This window comes from Brachycentrus maculatus, unplaced genomic scaffold (genome assembly GCF_059751285.1).
Source record: "Brachycentrus maculatus isolate JH-2025_06_01 unplaced genomic scaffold, ASM5975128v1 h1tg000085l, whole genome shotgun sequence".
Classification (NCBI taxonomy): Eukaryota; Metazoa; Arthropoda; class Insecta; order Trichoptera; family Brachycentridae; genus Brachycentrus; species Brachycentrus maculatus.
Genome location: NW_028280839.1, coordinates 800,481 through 816,667, shown reverse-complemented (window position 1 = coordinate 816,667; position 16,187 = coordinate 800,481). Strand labels below are relative to the sequence as shown.

At 32.7% G+C, this 16,187-nt stretch overlaps 1 protein-coding gene and 1 non-coding gene across 2 annotated transcripts in view; both read left to right on the top strand.

Annotated features, from left to right (window-relative positions):
- UBL3 (ubiquitin like 3) overlaps nucleotides 1-16,187 on the top strand; it is a 248,470-nt gene that overhangs the window by 24,706 nt on the left and 207,577 nt on the right. The window lies entirely within an intron of this gene.
- TRNAG-ACC (transfer RNA glycine (anticodon ACC)) lies at nucleotides 1,464-1,536 on the top strand. The gene has a single exon. It is a non-coding gene; the product is annotated as a tRNA-Gly (tRNA).

Below are 16,187 nucleotides of genomic sequence, written 5' to 3'. Positions count from 1 at the left end.
AAAATTCAATGATTATGTTTAACGCCATTATCAGTCGACTTCATCTTGACCAGTCGCGTAGCGAGGAACAAACATAATATTAACATAAATAAAATATGTATTAATTTACCATGAAAATCAAAATTTATGTATTTTCAATATGAATTTCCAATTAACATATCATTTGTTTTAATTCCTAATGGAATACAAAAAAAATCACTAAAATCCAACACGAGCGGTATCAAAACAAATTTGTTTTTTTAATGGATTTTTGTATTATCTAGAATCTATCTGAAACCGTATCTCCATAAAAGTATTTTACTATTTATTTTCAAATGGTATAATACATGTTTTCCCTTTGTGCAGCGTAACTTATATTATTATCAATTTTATTATCGCATTTAGCACTTTGAACATAATGCTCGTAGCGCACGTCAAATCGGAATTCCGAATGCGTGATACCCATGCAAAAACTGTAGGTAGGTTAGGTACGCACACGTTTTTTTTCGGACGGAAAATATTCCGAATTCGGGGTCCCCAGACGTTATATTTGGTTGCTTAGAAATTCGGCTGTCCAAACTTAAAACACAGTAAGGGACATTTTTTTGTAGTACGTTTTTTTTGCATTTTTGGACTAAGTAGAATCTACTTAGTCTAAAAATGCAAAAAAAAGTACTACAAAAAATGTCCCTTACTGTGTTTTGAGTTTGGACAGCCGAATTCGGTATCTATAATCTATTCATTCAATATAAAACATTGTTAAACTGTGTTTTTCTCTCAATAATAATAATAAACAGGTTTTGCAAATGAAAATGGTGAGTGATTTTTGTTTTCGTTTAAGAGAAATATTTGTGTTCTTATTATAATCGGATATATTTCAACTTCATACTATTTTTTATGAGCCTAAGCGTCTCGTTATTCAAAATAGGCATCAAATTATGGTAGAGATGGTTCGAGCTTGACTTACTACCGTCCGCGACACTAACCACGGGACTTCAACCCGACTTCTAATTGTAGTTTACTTTATAAACACATAATCTACAAGAAATTATTTTCCCAAACTCGAAATCCAAAAAAAACGACATTTGTAGCAAGGTTAAGTGACGTAGAGAGTTAATTTAGCGCTAAATGTCAGTTACAAAATAGTATAATAGTATTCGGCTTTAAAAATAGGACGATGACAAAGCAGACCTTTCCTTGTGTTTTTATGCACCAAATCAATAGTTTTCAGCTGTTCGTGAGACGTTACGTGACAATCGCACCGCTTTATATCCAAGTTTAAGAGGGATGTTCGAAATATCTGAAAATTATATTTAACTTTTTAAAATATTTCATTTTTATTTCGTTTTATTTTTCAACCGATTTCGACAAATACATTGTCTTTAGGATGCACACAAATTATGGTATCCCTCATATGGCAAAAATTAAATAAAATTACTATATATCTTTAACATATATTAATTTACTTATATATTGATATGTCCGCCTCCGTAGTGTAATGGTCAGCACGCTTGACTACCGTTCTGGAGGTCCCGGGTTCGATTCCCAGGGGGGGTAAAATAAATATAAGTGATTTTTTCACTCTCATATTTATTCAATATTACCCTGGACTAGTATCTGAAGCGGAGGGCTGATCACCTTTCCTTCATGTGTAAGCGATCAAGATAACCCTGCATTTATATGACGCAGTGCCCTATGCACCATTGGGGTGCGGATAAGGATTTTATTATAGATACTAGGTGTCCCTTATATTGGCAGTTTTTTTTTTAAATTTAAATACTCAGACCTTCGTTTCGATACAAGTCAGCATGGGTTATGAAAGGAACTGAAATTTGCTTTGCAAGTGTCTTATAGAAATACGAAAAAATTATGCCCTTTGCATTGAAAAATAAGGAACAGTCAAGGATTGTAATGCTTAAAAATTAAATGACATTATGTGAACATTCATGATTTGAGTATCGCCGATCCTCTCCTATAAAGAGACTACCTCTGCGCTCGAAGCAAACACACATATCGCTCACTCCTTTCAAGAACGTCATAAATCAAAAATCGTTAATTTTGAGTTATGCATGTTTTCAGAATGCCTAGAAAATGTACTATACCCCTCAAAAAGAATAATATTTTTAACTTAATATTTATCCGCTACAGGGTAGAAAATGTTGTTTTTTCATTTTGAAGAAAAGATATTGTTTAATTATTTTTTTACATAAACTAAATATTTTTCAAATGGAGAAAAAACCTTCAGGTTTTACCTAAAAATATCTGTTGCTCAGAAAAAAGTTCAATAAGTGGCTTGATATTTCTTTTTAATACATTGTGTTATATTTTTAAACTTTAAAAACGTTCTCCTGAAAAATCAAGTTTTTTGATTTATGACGTTCTTGAAAGGAGTGAGCGATATTTCATACATTAAGTTGTAAGCGCCTGTTTATGGAGCAAGAAATTGAACCTTGAATTTGGTATATAAAAAAATGTCTACCACAGTACCATAACCGAACAAATTATAATGACATGTGTATTTCTTATCAAGTCACATAATTTATAATAATTATTCATTTTATAATCCTTGCGTGGGAAAGAAAAAAGTGATTTAAATTCTTCTTTTTTATCACAATTTACGTAACTACGTGTTTTGACAATATGTGCAATACAATATTTTAATAAAAAGTCGCGCTTTTTAAGCCGCCTAATAACGTAAATTACCATATCATAATATTGATAAAAAATAACCAATAAATACAGTCATTCATTTTTTATGTGATAATATGAAACTTTGTCCTTTAATTTCTAACATTTTCATATTATTTTTTGACATCTCATCAAAGATGAAGAAGAATATGGAAGTCTGGGCATTTACGGGGCTGACGACCGTCATAGGCTGGTTTAAGTGATCACTTTTCACACGTGTCACATTCACCAATTGTACCCATTATTGACAAACACACTACTCAAATTCTTCTCCTCATACATACTCGCCGATTGTTACGACTCCTAACCTGACCACTTTCAAGTATTTGGCATACCTGATCGTGCCATGTTTTTCTCGGTCTTTCTCTGCTCTTTTTTCCACTTACATTCGCGTCATAAATTTGTTTTACCGTTCTTTCCTCACTTTTTACATTATTTAATCTGTTTTATACGTTTTGTTGTTTTGCTCGAGATAAATCGGTTATTGCCCATCGATATTATCATGACAATGGCTTACTATTACGGATAGCAATAGCTAATGGCCTCTTTCAAACGAAAATTAAACGAAAAGCAATTATTTTCCAAACTCATTTTAGCCAGCGGAGTTAGGGCCGCGGCATTCTCGTAGGACCAAATTACAGTATATTACAGTACAATAGTGAACCATCGCTTGGTATTCAAGGTGACATTCAAATGTCGATGTTTGTGTCACCCGTCTCGCTCTGGCTCCGCGGGAGTAAGCGGAGGAGATGCACCGTCGCACTTTCCCGACTTGACACACTTCACATTGCGTATTCTAATTTTGGCTTGCATTACGTGGTCGACGTGACTACTATGAAAATAATTAATACGATTACAAAAAAAATATGTATCTGCGATCAATATTTGAATTTCATATTATTTTTTGACATTTCATCAAAGATGAAGGAGAATATGGAAATCTGGGCATTTACGGGGCTGACGACCGTCATAGGCTGGTTTAAGTGATTACTTTACACAAGTGTAACATTCATTATGTTTTGAATATTGAAAGCAATAATATTCGAGAAATAAAAATACTTTGTGTTTTGATCCACTCACATTTTTATTAACCAACTAGTTTCGGCAACAACCTGTTGCCCTCTTCAGGGTTTAATTTATGACTAAACATAAATATATAAAAAAAGAAACAGTGTACAAGTTGTTGGGTTTCAAAAGGGTAGGGGTGGGGGTAATGGTGTTTTAAGGAGGGGTAAGAGCAAGGAAGGGGATAACTCTGTTTAGGTTGGGTTTGATTTTATGGGAAAAATATTAAAAATGGGACATTGACTTATGTTTATTTGATTGTTAATTATATTTTTTTTAAATCCTCCCTAAATTGCTTTTAATAATCGGCCTAGTATTTCATTTTTAAAAGGTCCTGTTTATAAACTAATTTATCAAATATAACTGTGTTTCAATCAACATATTTTATATTATTTTTTGACATCTCATCAAAGATGAAGAAGAATATGGAAGTCTGGGCATTTACGGGGCTGACGACCGTCATAGGTTGGTTGAAAACACATTACACACGTGTAACTTTCACCATTTCTACCCATTATTGACAACCACACTACTCAAATTCTTGGAAGTTCTATATATTATATGAACCAATTTAGAAACATTGTTCTTGAATCACTAGACGCATCCATTGGTGAGATGTCAAAAAATAATATGAAAAATAACTCCTATAATTGGAGATAATCCAGATTTGTGAAAAAGTATTTGGACACACTCAAAATGTTGCAACATATTTAACTTTTTTTTTTTAAACATAACTTTAGTGGTGATGATTTCACGATCACTGCACAAACATGCAACAGGTTATCAATGACCAACAAACATGATTTTATTGCGACTTGAATCAATGTTTTTATTTTTTATTCCAATCTTTATGCTTTCGATTGACACTAATTGGCCATGTTCGCTGATATACTCGTATATATTTTTTCTTTCGATTTACCTCACAAAAAACATGATAACATTCGTTCTAACATGATATTTTTTTCAATAATCACATCGTATGTTTTTTTTCTATCTGGAAAGTGGGGACACATCGCCAGTATTGGGCAGCTTTTGCGGGGTCATTCTTCCAATACAAAAATACTTTTTTTTTATTGTTGGGTAATATATCCATACCTCGCTCGGCTACCGTTCTGGGGGTCCCGGGTTCGATTCCCAAGGGGGGTAAAATAAATATAAGTGATTTTTTCACTGTTATATTTATTCAATATTACCCTGGACTGGGTACCTGAAGCGGAGGGCTGATCACCTTTCCTTCATGTGTAAACAACCATCAAGATAACACTGCGTTTATATGACGCAGTGCCCTATGCACCATTGGGGTGCGGATAAGGGTTTTATTATTATTATTATTATTAATATATCCAAAATAAAACACGGTTAATGGATTGAATTCTACTTTTATTTAGATATACTTATATGATAATATGTGCCGCGTTTCGTCTTATTAAGACACTATCAAACACCCAACAGATTACCCAAGAATTCAATATAGAATTCTACCGACTGTCTGCAGTTACAATAAATGACCTTTTTTATATTGAAACCGAGAATGACCCCGAATACGACAGCTCTAAGATGCCTTGGTCTTCCCAGACTTATGTCCGGTTATGTTCGTCTTCAGAAAAATATTAGGCTCTATTCATATTTTCGTTTTCGGATGAAAAAAATGAACCTTGATTCTTTATTTGTCCTTAGTGGTATTTGAGTTTCGCGTATGCCTGTTTTAATTATCGAATTACATACATCAAGGCTTTACAATTTTTTGTAAGTAGGTAACGTTTTTCCAGGATATTTCGTCGTGTGTCGCAATCAATTTTCAATTCGTATCGCGTTGCATCTAGCGTAATTTATCGCATTGTTTTATTATTTTTATTTGTCCATTCGCTTGTCAATGTTTCCAAGTGATGTCATTTGAACTATTGATTCTTGATCGTAATCCAGCATTCTTTTAGTTTTCTCTCCCTACAACTTTTCCTTTGATTTGCATCTTGCATTATTGCGTTTTTCCACTTTTATTTTATTTTGTTTTGAATATTGAAAGCAACTGTGTGGATCATATTGATATATTAATTTGAGAAATAAAAAGACTTTGTGTTTTGATCCACTCACATTTTTATTAACCAACTAGTTTCGGCAACAACCTGTTGCCGTCTTCAGGGTTTAAAAGTCATAAATTAAACCCTGAAGAGGGCAACAGGTTGTTGCCGAAACTAGTTGGTTAATAAAAATGTGAGTGGATCAAAACACAAAGTCTTTTTATTTCTCAAAAATTTATTTATTTTGTCCATCGACCGTGTTTTGTTTTACCGACTTTTTCGGAATGGAAATCTCGGTTTGCACATCCGCAAGTCATTTCTACGATATATATATTTTTTTAACCCTCGATTGTGGAGTATGTTACGTCATGTTACAAAATAAAGCGATGAGAATAGTTCTTAAGAAAAATAAATATAGCAATGTAAAAAAAATGAGAGATGAACTAAAATGGTTATCTGTAAGAAGAAGACTTAAATTTAATATGTTGATATTTATACATAAATTTTTTCACGATAAATTACCAAAATATTTTAAGGATAAAGTTGTCTGAAACAAAAATTGTCACGAATATGCTACTAGACAAAAGGATAAAATAAGACTGCCACTATTGAAAAGAACTGAGTCGCAAAATTGCTTGATGTATAAGGGTTTAAAAATGTATGATGAGATGCCTGAATGTATGAAGAATGAAAAGTGTCTGAAAGAATTTAAAAATAAATGTCTAAGTTACTGTAAGGAAATGTAAATATATAAAGATGATGTAAATGTATATAATAGTTTATATTAGTTTTAATATAAGCTAACTTAAGAAATAAATAAAATAAAATAAATGTTGCCGTAAATTCCGCCCCTGGTGACGTAAAGGAATCGTAAATTCCGTGTAACTACCTGGCAAATCGCGAGGAAGGATAGGTAAAGCGCGGAGAAGGTTTGCGTAGGTTCAGGTCGAGATCCATAAATTCCCGCTGGTCAATTTTTACGATTCCTTAAAGTAAACTTTCATATTTCAGTTCTGTAACAGGACTCAGATTTGTGTCCCTTGCTTTCTTAACTAAATACTGCCTTCTCTATACCCTATTTCGCCTTTGCTATGCATATTTGAACACACATCATTTATTGATTTGGCGTAAAAAATTCTCACATTAATTTTTGACATCTCAACATAGATTAAGAAGAATTATGTAAGTCTGGGAATTGACAAGGTTTTAAATGCTGGTTTATGTCCAGTCTATGACGGTCGTAAGCCCTGTAAATGCGTAGACTTCCATATTTTATAATGCGTGTTGAAATTGGTTCACATATATGGAACTTCCAAGAATTTGAGTAGTGTGATTGTCAATAATGGGTAGAATTGGTGTATGTTACACGTGTGTCACTTAAACCAGCCTATGATGGTCGTCAGCCCCGTAAATGCCCAGACCCCATATTCTTCTTCATCTATGTTGAGATGTAAAAAAAAATAATCTAAAAATAACTCCTGTTACTGCAGATAACCGGGTTTGTAAACATGTATTATATTTGGACACACTCAATATGTTGTAAAAAATGCTAAAATTTATCTCTGAACACATTTAAATAATTCACCTATGATTTTCTTTAACTACTTGTGACATTTATGTTAACAATTCATTCATAATTTCATTCATGTGTAATCTATTTCGCCTTGTGTGTGCATTATCTAACACTTGATAATATACTCGCAAGGTCACACACATGTCGGCAGACTGCTACATTGTAACAAGTTTCTTATTTGTTTTTTATCACCGTTTATTTTATTACTCAACTACCATACGCTGCCAATACTTGTAATATTTTTAATAATAAATGATGTTTTAATCATAATGAAAGCTTTGTCACCCATCTTTTGTTTACGACAATATAGCATTATAAAAGAATAAAATAAAAACTGTATAAAAATAAAATAATAACAAAAAAATATAAATAGGAATACAGTAAACCCCCCTAGAACGTTCACATAGGTACCCGTTCATCTTAGAATATTTTGATAAGGGGTTAATGTTTTAAATTGTTAAGTTACATTTTATCTATTTATATAAATTTAGCGGAAATGACTGAAATGAGTCATTTAAATTGAAATATAATTTTTAAACATTAACTTCCCTATAACGTCCCCAGCGTTATAGGGGGGTTTACTGTATTATCAAAACGATTTTTTTTTTTAATTAAAAGCGTTTTCAATAAATAAATAATACTGAAGAGGTGATGTGAGAAAATCAGCTCACTGGCAATCGCAAACCCTAATCTACAGTGCCATTTTTTTTTATAATACCACTTATTGAGTTTTATTTTACAAATCTTTTTTGGTAAAACCTGAATGTTTTTTCTCAATTTGAAAAATATTAAGTATATTTAAAAAAAATAATTAAACAATACATATTCTTCAAAATGCAAAAACAACATTTTCTGCCTGTAGCGGTTAAATATTAAGTTAAAATATGCCGCTTTTGCTGGGATATAGTACATTTTCTTTTTCTGCATTCCGAAAACATGCACAACTGGAAAATTACGTTTTTTGATATATGACGTTGTCGAAAGGAGTGAGCGATATGTGTTTTCCTGTTTGTTACTTTCTTAACCTGTTTTTCAGTCTTGTTAACCTTAATCCCATGTCCCAAAATTATTAATGGAAATTACTCATCAGCAATATTATACATATATGTATGTGACTTATGTATGTAATATGTGTAAATGAAATTCTTCCTCGTCATAATAGATTCAAAGAACGGGCCGTGATGCTGAATAATTGAATTAATATACAAATGAAATTCTTATCAACCTTATCTCAGTAATTTAATGTCGTGTTTATGAAGTAAACGGGTTAATTATTATTGGTTGACCCCTTTAAATGATCCTTCGTGTCACTCAATTTATTATGTTTGATATTCCGTTATTCGTTTATTTATTACACTAATTTAAAATCAATTAAGATAACCCTTTACAGGGGTTAATAATCTATGTTCTATTGTTTACTATTTTGGTAAAATTATTATTATAATCAACTGTAATAATATTTTGAAACATTTAAAATGAGACGTTTTTATCTGCTCCTTGCATGCTGGTACCGTCATAAAATATCATTTTTATAATTTTTTTAACTCGCTACTTTTAGTGTATAAGGCACTGCATGGTTTTAAACTTCATTTCATAAATATTATTCTGCACAAAATCTACACCTTAGTGGTACATATTGTATATCTTGACACAGTCACACACGCATTCATTCATTCATTCAAATCCTTATCCGCACCCCAATAGTGCATAGGGCAGTGCTTCATATAAACTTAATGTTATCTTGATCGTTAACACATGAAGGAAAGGTGATCAGCCCTCCGCTTCAGGTACCAGACCATGGATAATATTGAATAAATATTAGAGAGAAAAAATCTTTTGTATTTATTTGATCATCCCGTGGGAATCGAACCCTGGACCTCCAGAACGGTAGCCGAGCCTGCTGACCATCACACTGTGGAGGCGAAAAAATAGTGCATAGAGCATTGCATCGTATTAAAACAGTATTGTCTAATTGTCTTGATCGTTAATCATATGAAGCCAAGTTAGTCAGACCGGCATTAATCAGAGTAGTTCTTAAATACATTGTATTTAATTACTTGCTACCCATCTGTTTGCCATCGCTTATTATTTGCGACACATAATAATAAGCTGTGTATAATTTTTAGAGCTCATTTATAATTGAATTCGTTTGCAAATTGGGGTCAAAATCTTTTGACTTGGATCCAATATCGGGGCATCTATTTTCGTATTTCGAATCCTATTCGTCCGACGATACAATATAACGGTTAAGAACATGACTCTGGGCGTTTGTCCACTACACGGAATTTTACCGACCGGCACGTCAGTTAGCGTTTTAAAACGATGATTGGCTTGGATTGGATTCTGCTTTTGTGGATCTTTCTTCGGATCGGAGTTCTTGATCGGTGCGTGAACACGTTGCGCGTAAATTCGATCACGCTAAACTGTCGTAGTCGCTTTCATTTTTCAAAACCGGACTACCGGACGGTAAAATTCCGGGTAGTGGACAAGCGCCCTCTGTGTTATATTGAGGCCAAGTATTCGTTAGTTCGCAACTTTTACGCCATTGATTTTTTCTTAAAACACCGTTTATTCATTTAAAAATTAGTTTTTCTTTTTTTTTTACTTAAAAAAAAAGAAAAATATTTTTGTTTTTCATTATTTACAAAAATACATCAATTTCATACTATTCCTGTGAGCCTAAGCAGCTCATTATTAGAAATTGGTATTAAATTGTGGTACAGTGGGTTCGAACCGAGAAACTCTGACTCAAGGGTCCGCGACACTAACCACGAGACCTCAACCCGACACTAAGCGCGTTTTGCTGTCCCGGTGAAGGTCCCAGGTCCAATTCCCTAGGAAGGTTAAAATAAATATATGTGATTTCTCACTGTAATGTTAATTGAGTATCAGTCGGGTTATATTCAATATATTGAATATAACCTTGCCTACATATACTTAATGATCAAGATAACACAACACCGCTTCTGTACTCAGGAGTATCCTGCAGAAAAAGGTTAAAATAAAATCAGCAGAATAGGAAAAATTGTAAGAAAAAAAGAAAAAAACGGTTTATTTGTATTATCGGTCGATACAATAAAAAAATATTATACGGTGTTTGAAAATGATGCGGAATGCATCGAATCACGTGTCACGGTAGATTTTAGAAATAGTGGTATTTACTAAGTAAAACATTGATTAAAAAAAATATTCGTTTATTTAGCTTTCTCTTATATTAAATTTATTAGATTATATCTATCCATTTTTAATTTAAGTTTTACTTACTAAATACACGACTGCCGCCGTGGCGTAGATGGGTAGACGCTCGACTGCGAAACTGGCGTCGCGGGCTCGATTCCCGCCAAGTCAAGTCCAAAATTAATTCAAGAAAGATTTATTTTCAATTGGTCTGGGTGTTTGTGAAGTATATTTCACATTTACCTTCCCTATCCTTACTATCCTACCTGCAGATAAGCCTCTCATAGAGGCTTTGTGGGTTATTAATTTAAAAAAAATACGAAGTAAAACTTTTTTTATAACAGCATTTTTGTATCGCTTACATTCTAAAAACGAAAGAAATTGTATATTAAGAGTATCTAAATTCATTATTTTTATATAATTTTTGCTAAATTCACACACACCACATCATTTTTCAATTAGGTTTGCGTAAAAATAATCAAAATATGAAGCTACACGCTGATTTTCGTGAGTTACAAATTGTATGTTTCTTTATGTTTAAAAATAATCACATGTTATTATTTTCAGTACGAAATCAAATTAAAAAATAAATTATCTGTCTAATGTAACGTGATTCCAAACGTAACCTTCAAACTCTGCTCGTTTTTTCCCCAAGGTTTCATTTAAAAATATATATAAGATTTGTTCTCATTTAAAAATCTTATATTAGAAGTTTAGAATTGACTATTCGTTACTTATTTAAATAGTTTTTTTAAAGATGATTGTATATTTTTAAACTATTTTTTTTCATACTTCAACTGTATAATTTTATTACCTATACCTATATTCTGTATAATTTTATTACCTATACCTATAATTCATTTAAAAGGGTATTTTATGTATATTATTGTGATAGAAGTATGATTGATCATTCCCTCCAGAATCTTAAATTCCATTGTAAACGGCTATTACGTGCAAATTATATAGGGTGTTTTTTTAGATAATTGGTTTTGAAACTGGCAACATTGTCTCTACAGACTGAATTTGACAGTTGACAGTTGATTTGCAGTTAGTGCGTTTTGCCATTTCACCGTGAATATAATTAATGACCGTTATGCGCCATGTAGGTTCGGTGAATGGGCCGAAAACCATATTCACTTTGATTATCAACGCAAAATTTTCTTCACCGATGAGGCACATTTTTGGTTAAATGGCAGAATTTCAATAAGCAGAATTGCCGAATTTGCAGTGAAAAAAACCCTGAAGCCTTTGTCGAGACGTCCTTACATCCATTCAATGTCACTGTTTGGTGTGTTTTATGGGAGGTGGAATCATTGGCCCATATTTTTTTTAGAGACAACGCCGGCCAGAATGTTACGGTCGATGGAGAGCGCTACAGAACCATGATTACTGACTTCTTCGTACCTCACTTGAATGGCATTGATCTGACAGAGCTGTAGTTTCAACAATATGGCGCAACATGCCATACGGTGGGTGCCACCGTCAATTTATTGCGGGAAATTTGAATTTGTAAACCTCTAAAAAAACACCTTATACATCTCCCTTTGCGGTTTTCCGCCTAGTTTCAAGAATTTTGTATGGCATGTGAAATTTTGCATTTTGTGTGACGAGCGAAAATAAAGCTTCTTAACAATTATTTAGATGTATAGACCAGGTTCCTTTTGATTCTAAGAAAAAGCAGCTGTGCACTAAAAACATTGTCTAAAAATAATTTTCATTGCTTCGGTATGGATTCGAAGAAAAGAAATAGCGCCGTACATTCTAATAGAAGAAAATACACAAACGATAAATATGTAGCTTGTTTATCTTATACCAATGTTTTATACTAATTTATGCGTTTTAAAATATAAGTATTTTTACATACATTAAAAAAAAGCCCCAAATTTTTAAAACAAGTGGAGGGTGATAAAACGACGATACTGATTTACATGTTTTTTTTAGTTGAAAATTATTTAATTTTAAATAAAAAAATATGTTTTTGAAACAAAACGTCCTTAAATTCCCGCGGTGATGAGTAAGTAACAAGACGTTTCTTAAAATGAGAAACAAGAAAAAGTAATGGTTTATATAAAAGTTGATAGCGGAGTAATGATAAATTACAAAGGGTGACACAAAAGGAAGAAAGACACGGTAATTAATTTAGCTGCAAAGTGCGTCTGTCCTTCAAAGGAGACGAAATTAATATTCCCGAAAAATAAGAAAATTCTTTACAAGCCTTGCGAGTGTGCATCTTGGAATAAGTTTATAGATAAATCTGGAATTTTTATGGGATTCTGTTAACTTCCAAGCATAAATAACGAGGGAACATTAGACTAACTTAAACGCGGGAAACTTTTCAGAGGAAATTTAATTTATGGCTTTATCTCCAGTGACGTTTTGGTGGACATTGTTATACCTACGAGTGTGGTGTGCTTCGGGAATGAAATATGGCATACAAAGTAAATCCGTTTCAGTACCAGCTCGAAGATTCGGTTCTTCTACGCTTAGGGTGACGTGGTTAGGTGGTCGATAATGATGGATGGATAATATTTATTGATTCGTCATTAACTTTGTGGAATGACATGATTATTTTAATTAAATTAAACACTTGAATAATCCACTGAATTGAGTTTTATTTTATTTACGACTAGTTTCGAAAACGACAATTGTTTTCATCTTCTGGTACAAATTAAAACATTTCACAGTTTTAATTTGTACCGGAAGATGAAAACAATTGTCGTTTTCGAAACTAGTCGTAAATAAAATAAAACTCAATTCAGTGGATTATTCAAGTGTTTAATTTAATTAAAATGGATAGATAAATTAGTACATTTAAGATCTCAGCCTTAACGCATTTACCAACTAACTAACTAACCATCACGCCGCTTCCCCGCAGGGGCAGGCAGAGAGAATAGAACGCCACATTACTCTGTCTTTGCAAATATTCTTCGCCTCTTCCACATTCATGCATCTCCTCATACATACCCGACAATTATTACGACTCCTGACTGGGCGCTTTCAAGTATTTGACATACTTGATTGTACCAAGTTTTCCTCGGTCTTCCTCTGCTTCTTTTTTCAACTACGTTCGCCTCATAAATTTGTTTAACGGTTCTTTCCTCACTCATACGTTCCACGTGTTAATTTTATCGATAATGCTTATTTCAGCCTAGCATTCTTTCCTTATTTCATCAAAAATAGAATATCTATTGGGTTGATGCAAAAGTAATGACCGTTTTTTATGATCCCAGGTAAAAAATTTTTTTTTCATAAATTATGAATAGTATCTTCTTTTTTTATGATTCCATTGTATAAAGGATGCTTTCCCTCTACTTTCTATTCAGTTTTGGCCTGGCCAGAGTACAGTAATAACCCCTTGTATTTTTTCAAAATGTCGTTCGATAAAGTGCATTTACGTATTGTTTACTTTATGAATTCCGTAAACACAATACCGCGAGTGTGGCAACCAAAAACATTTGTGAAGTGTGTGGAGCAGATGTCATCAAAGTTCGACAGGTACGAAGATGGTTTGCAAAATTCAGATCTGGAGATTTTTCACTCATTGATAAACCACGTACCGGGCGGCCATTGAAGTCTGATGACGACGAATTAAAAGTCATAATTGACACCAATCCACGTCTAACCAACAGGGAGATTGTGTAAATGATGGGAGTCAACCAAACAATCGCATTAAGACATTTGAAGCGTATGGAAATGGTTTCGCGGTACGACGTTTGGATACCTCATCAATTGTCGGCTGCCAATTTATTGGATCGTGTTTCAACGCGCGTTGCTTTGAGTGCGAGACAAAAACATGAACCTTTTTTGCATCGTTTGGTGACGGGAGATGAGAAGTGGGTCGTGTACAACAACGTGACAAGAAAAAGACATTGGACTATACCTGGACAAGCCCCATTAACAACTTCGAAGGCCGAAATCCATAAAAAAAAGTTATACCTTGTGTTTGGTGGAATAATAAGGGTATTGTGTATTTTGAACTCTTGAAACACTATAAGACAAGTACAGCAGAACGATATTGTCAGCAATTATCCAAATTGAACATGGTCCTTCAAAAGGATAGACCAGAATTGGTAAACAGAAAAGGGGCAGTGTTTCATCACGACAACGCGCGACCACATGTGGCTATGATGACCTAACACAAGCTAAATGAATTAAATTGGGATGTTATCAAGCATCCACTATATTTTCCAGATCTTGCTCTTTCTGATTTTTATTTATTCCGATCACTGCGAAAAAAAATTAATGATGAAAAAAATTATTCAATAGAGCAAGTAAAAACATCCCTTACTTCATTTTTCGCATTAAAATCCGCGGAATTTTATACTACTGGTATTAATAAGTTAATAGAAATATGGAAGAAGGTTATAAGAACTGATGGAAATTATATAATTTATTAAATAAATAATACACAAGAAAAAAAATTAAAAAAAAAAATATATGTAAAAAACGGTCAAAACTTTTGCATCAACCCAATATATTAAATTTAAATTTCACATGGTTAATACCTAAACTGACCATTTATTTTTGTCCTCAAAACGGGACATCTACTGATTTTTACGTAATAGTAAGTATGTAAATTCAAGAAAACACGTATTTTTTCATAGTTTTTATGTATTAATAAAAAAAAGGAATGTTGATAAAGAAAATAAGAGAAATAAATGAAAAATATAAATATGAAAAAATTATGTTGTTTTATATTTTTATGATGTTTCTGATGTTGAAATTTTCTTAAGGAAATACTTGACAGGATTTTTTAAATATACATAAATGAAACGTCTATACAAACAACTGTTGATTTTTTGCACATTTTTTTTTTAAATTGTTACCGTGTGTTGCTCTTTTTTGAAAACGGGACATTTCGAGGTCCCGAAACTTACTCGGGGACAACGGGACAGGCTATCTATAAACGGGACGGTCCCGTTAAGAACGGGATGTATGGTCACTTTATTAATGCCACTATTTCTAAAAAATCTTTTTTGACACATCGACTGTCCAAACTCAAAACACAGTACTTAAGGGACATTTTTTGTAGTGCTTTTTTTGCATTTTTAGACTAAGTAGATTCTACTTAGTCCAAAAATGTAAAAAAAAGTACTCCAGAAAATGTCATTTACTGTGTTTTAAGTTTTAAGTTTTTAGCTGACGTGTTTCGATGTATCTCGCATCATGTAAACGGTGCGGAATGCATCGAAACACGTGTCACAATTGTTTTTAAAAGACATTGGTATTTACCAAGTGAAATTGAAATGCGTTGATTCTCGTTAGAAATCGTCGCCACGGTATCGCAGAACAAAGACGGACTTGATTTGCATTTCTGGTGAATAATTCATGCAGTTAATAAAAGATATTCAAAAATCTTATTTCCATATTTAGCCAACAACGGAATATTTAGACCACTTTTACATAATCATGATTTAATCATTCGTAATTTCATGGTAAATTATGCTGTTGACACTTGCTTTGATATTAACAAAATGTAAACTGTAACGCTAACAAATAGTGCTAAACCATACATGGTTTCCTTTTTTTATTTTATTACATATTCTATTTTATAAATAATATATACCGAAAAAACGTATACTTGCTCCCCAGGAGTAAATCCATCACTTCAATATTATATATGTAGAGTTAAGTATTTTTTTTTGTTTTCACTGGAGCGGCTCTCAAGTGAATGTCGCGAAAAAGGG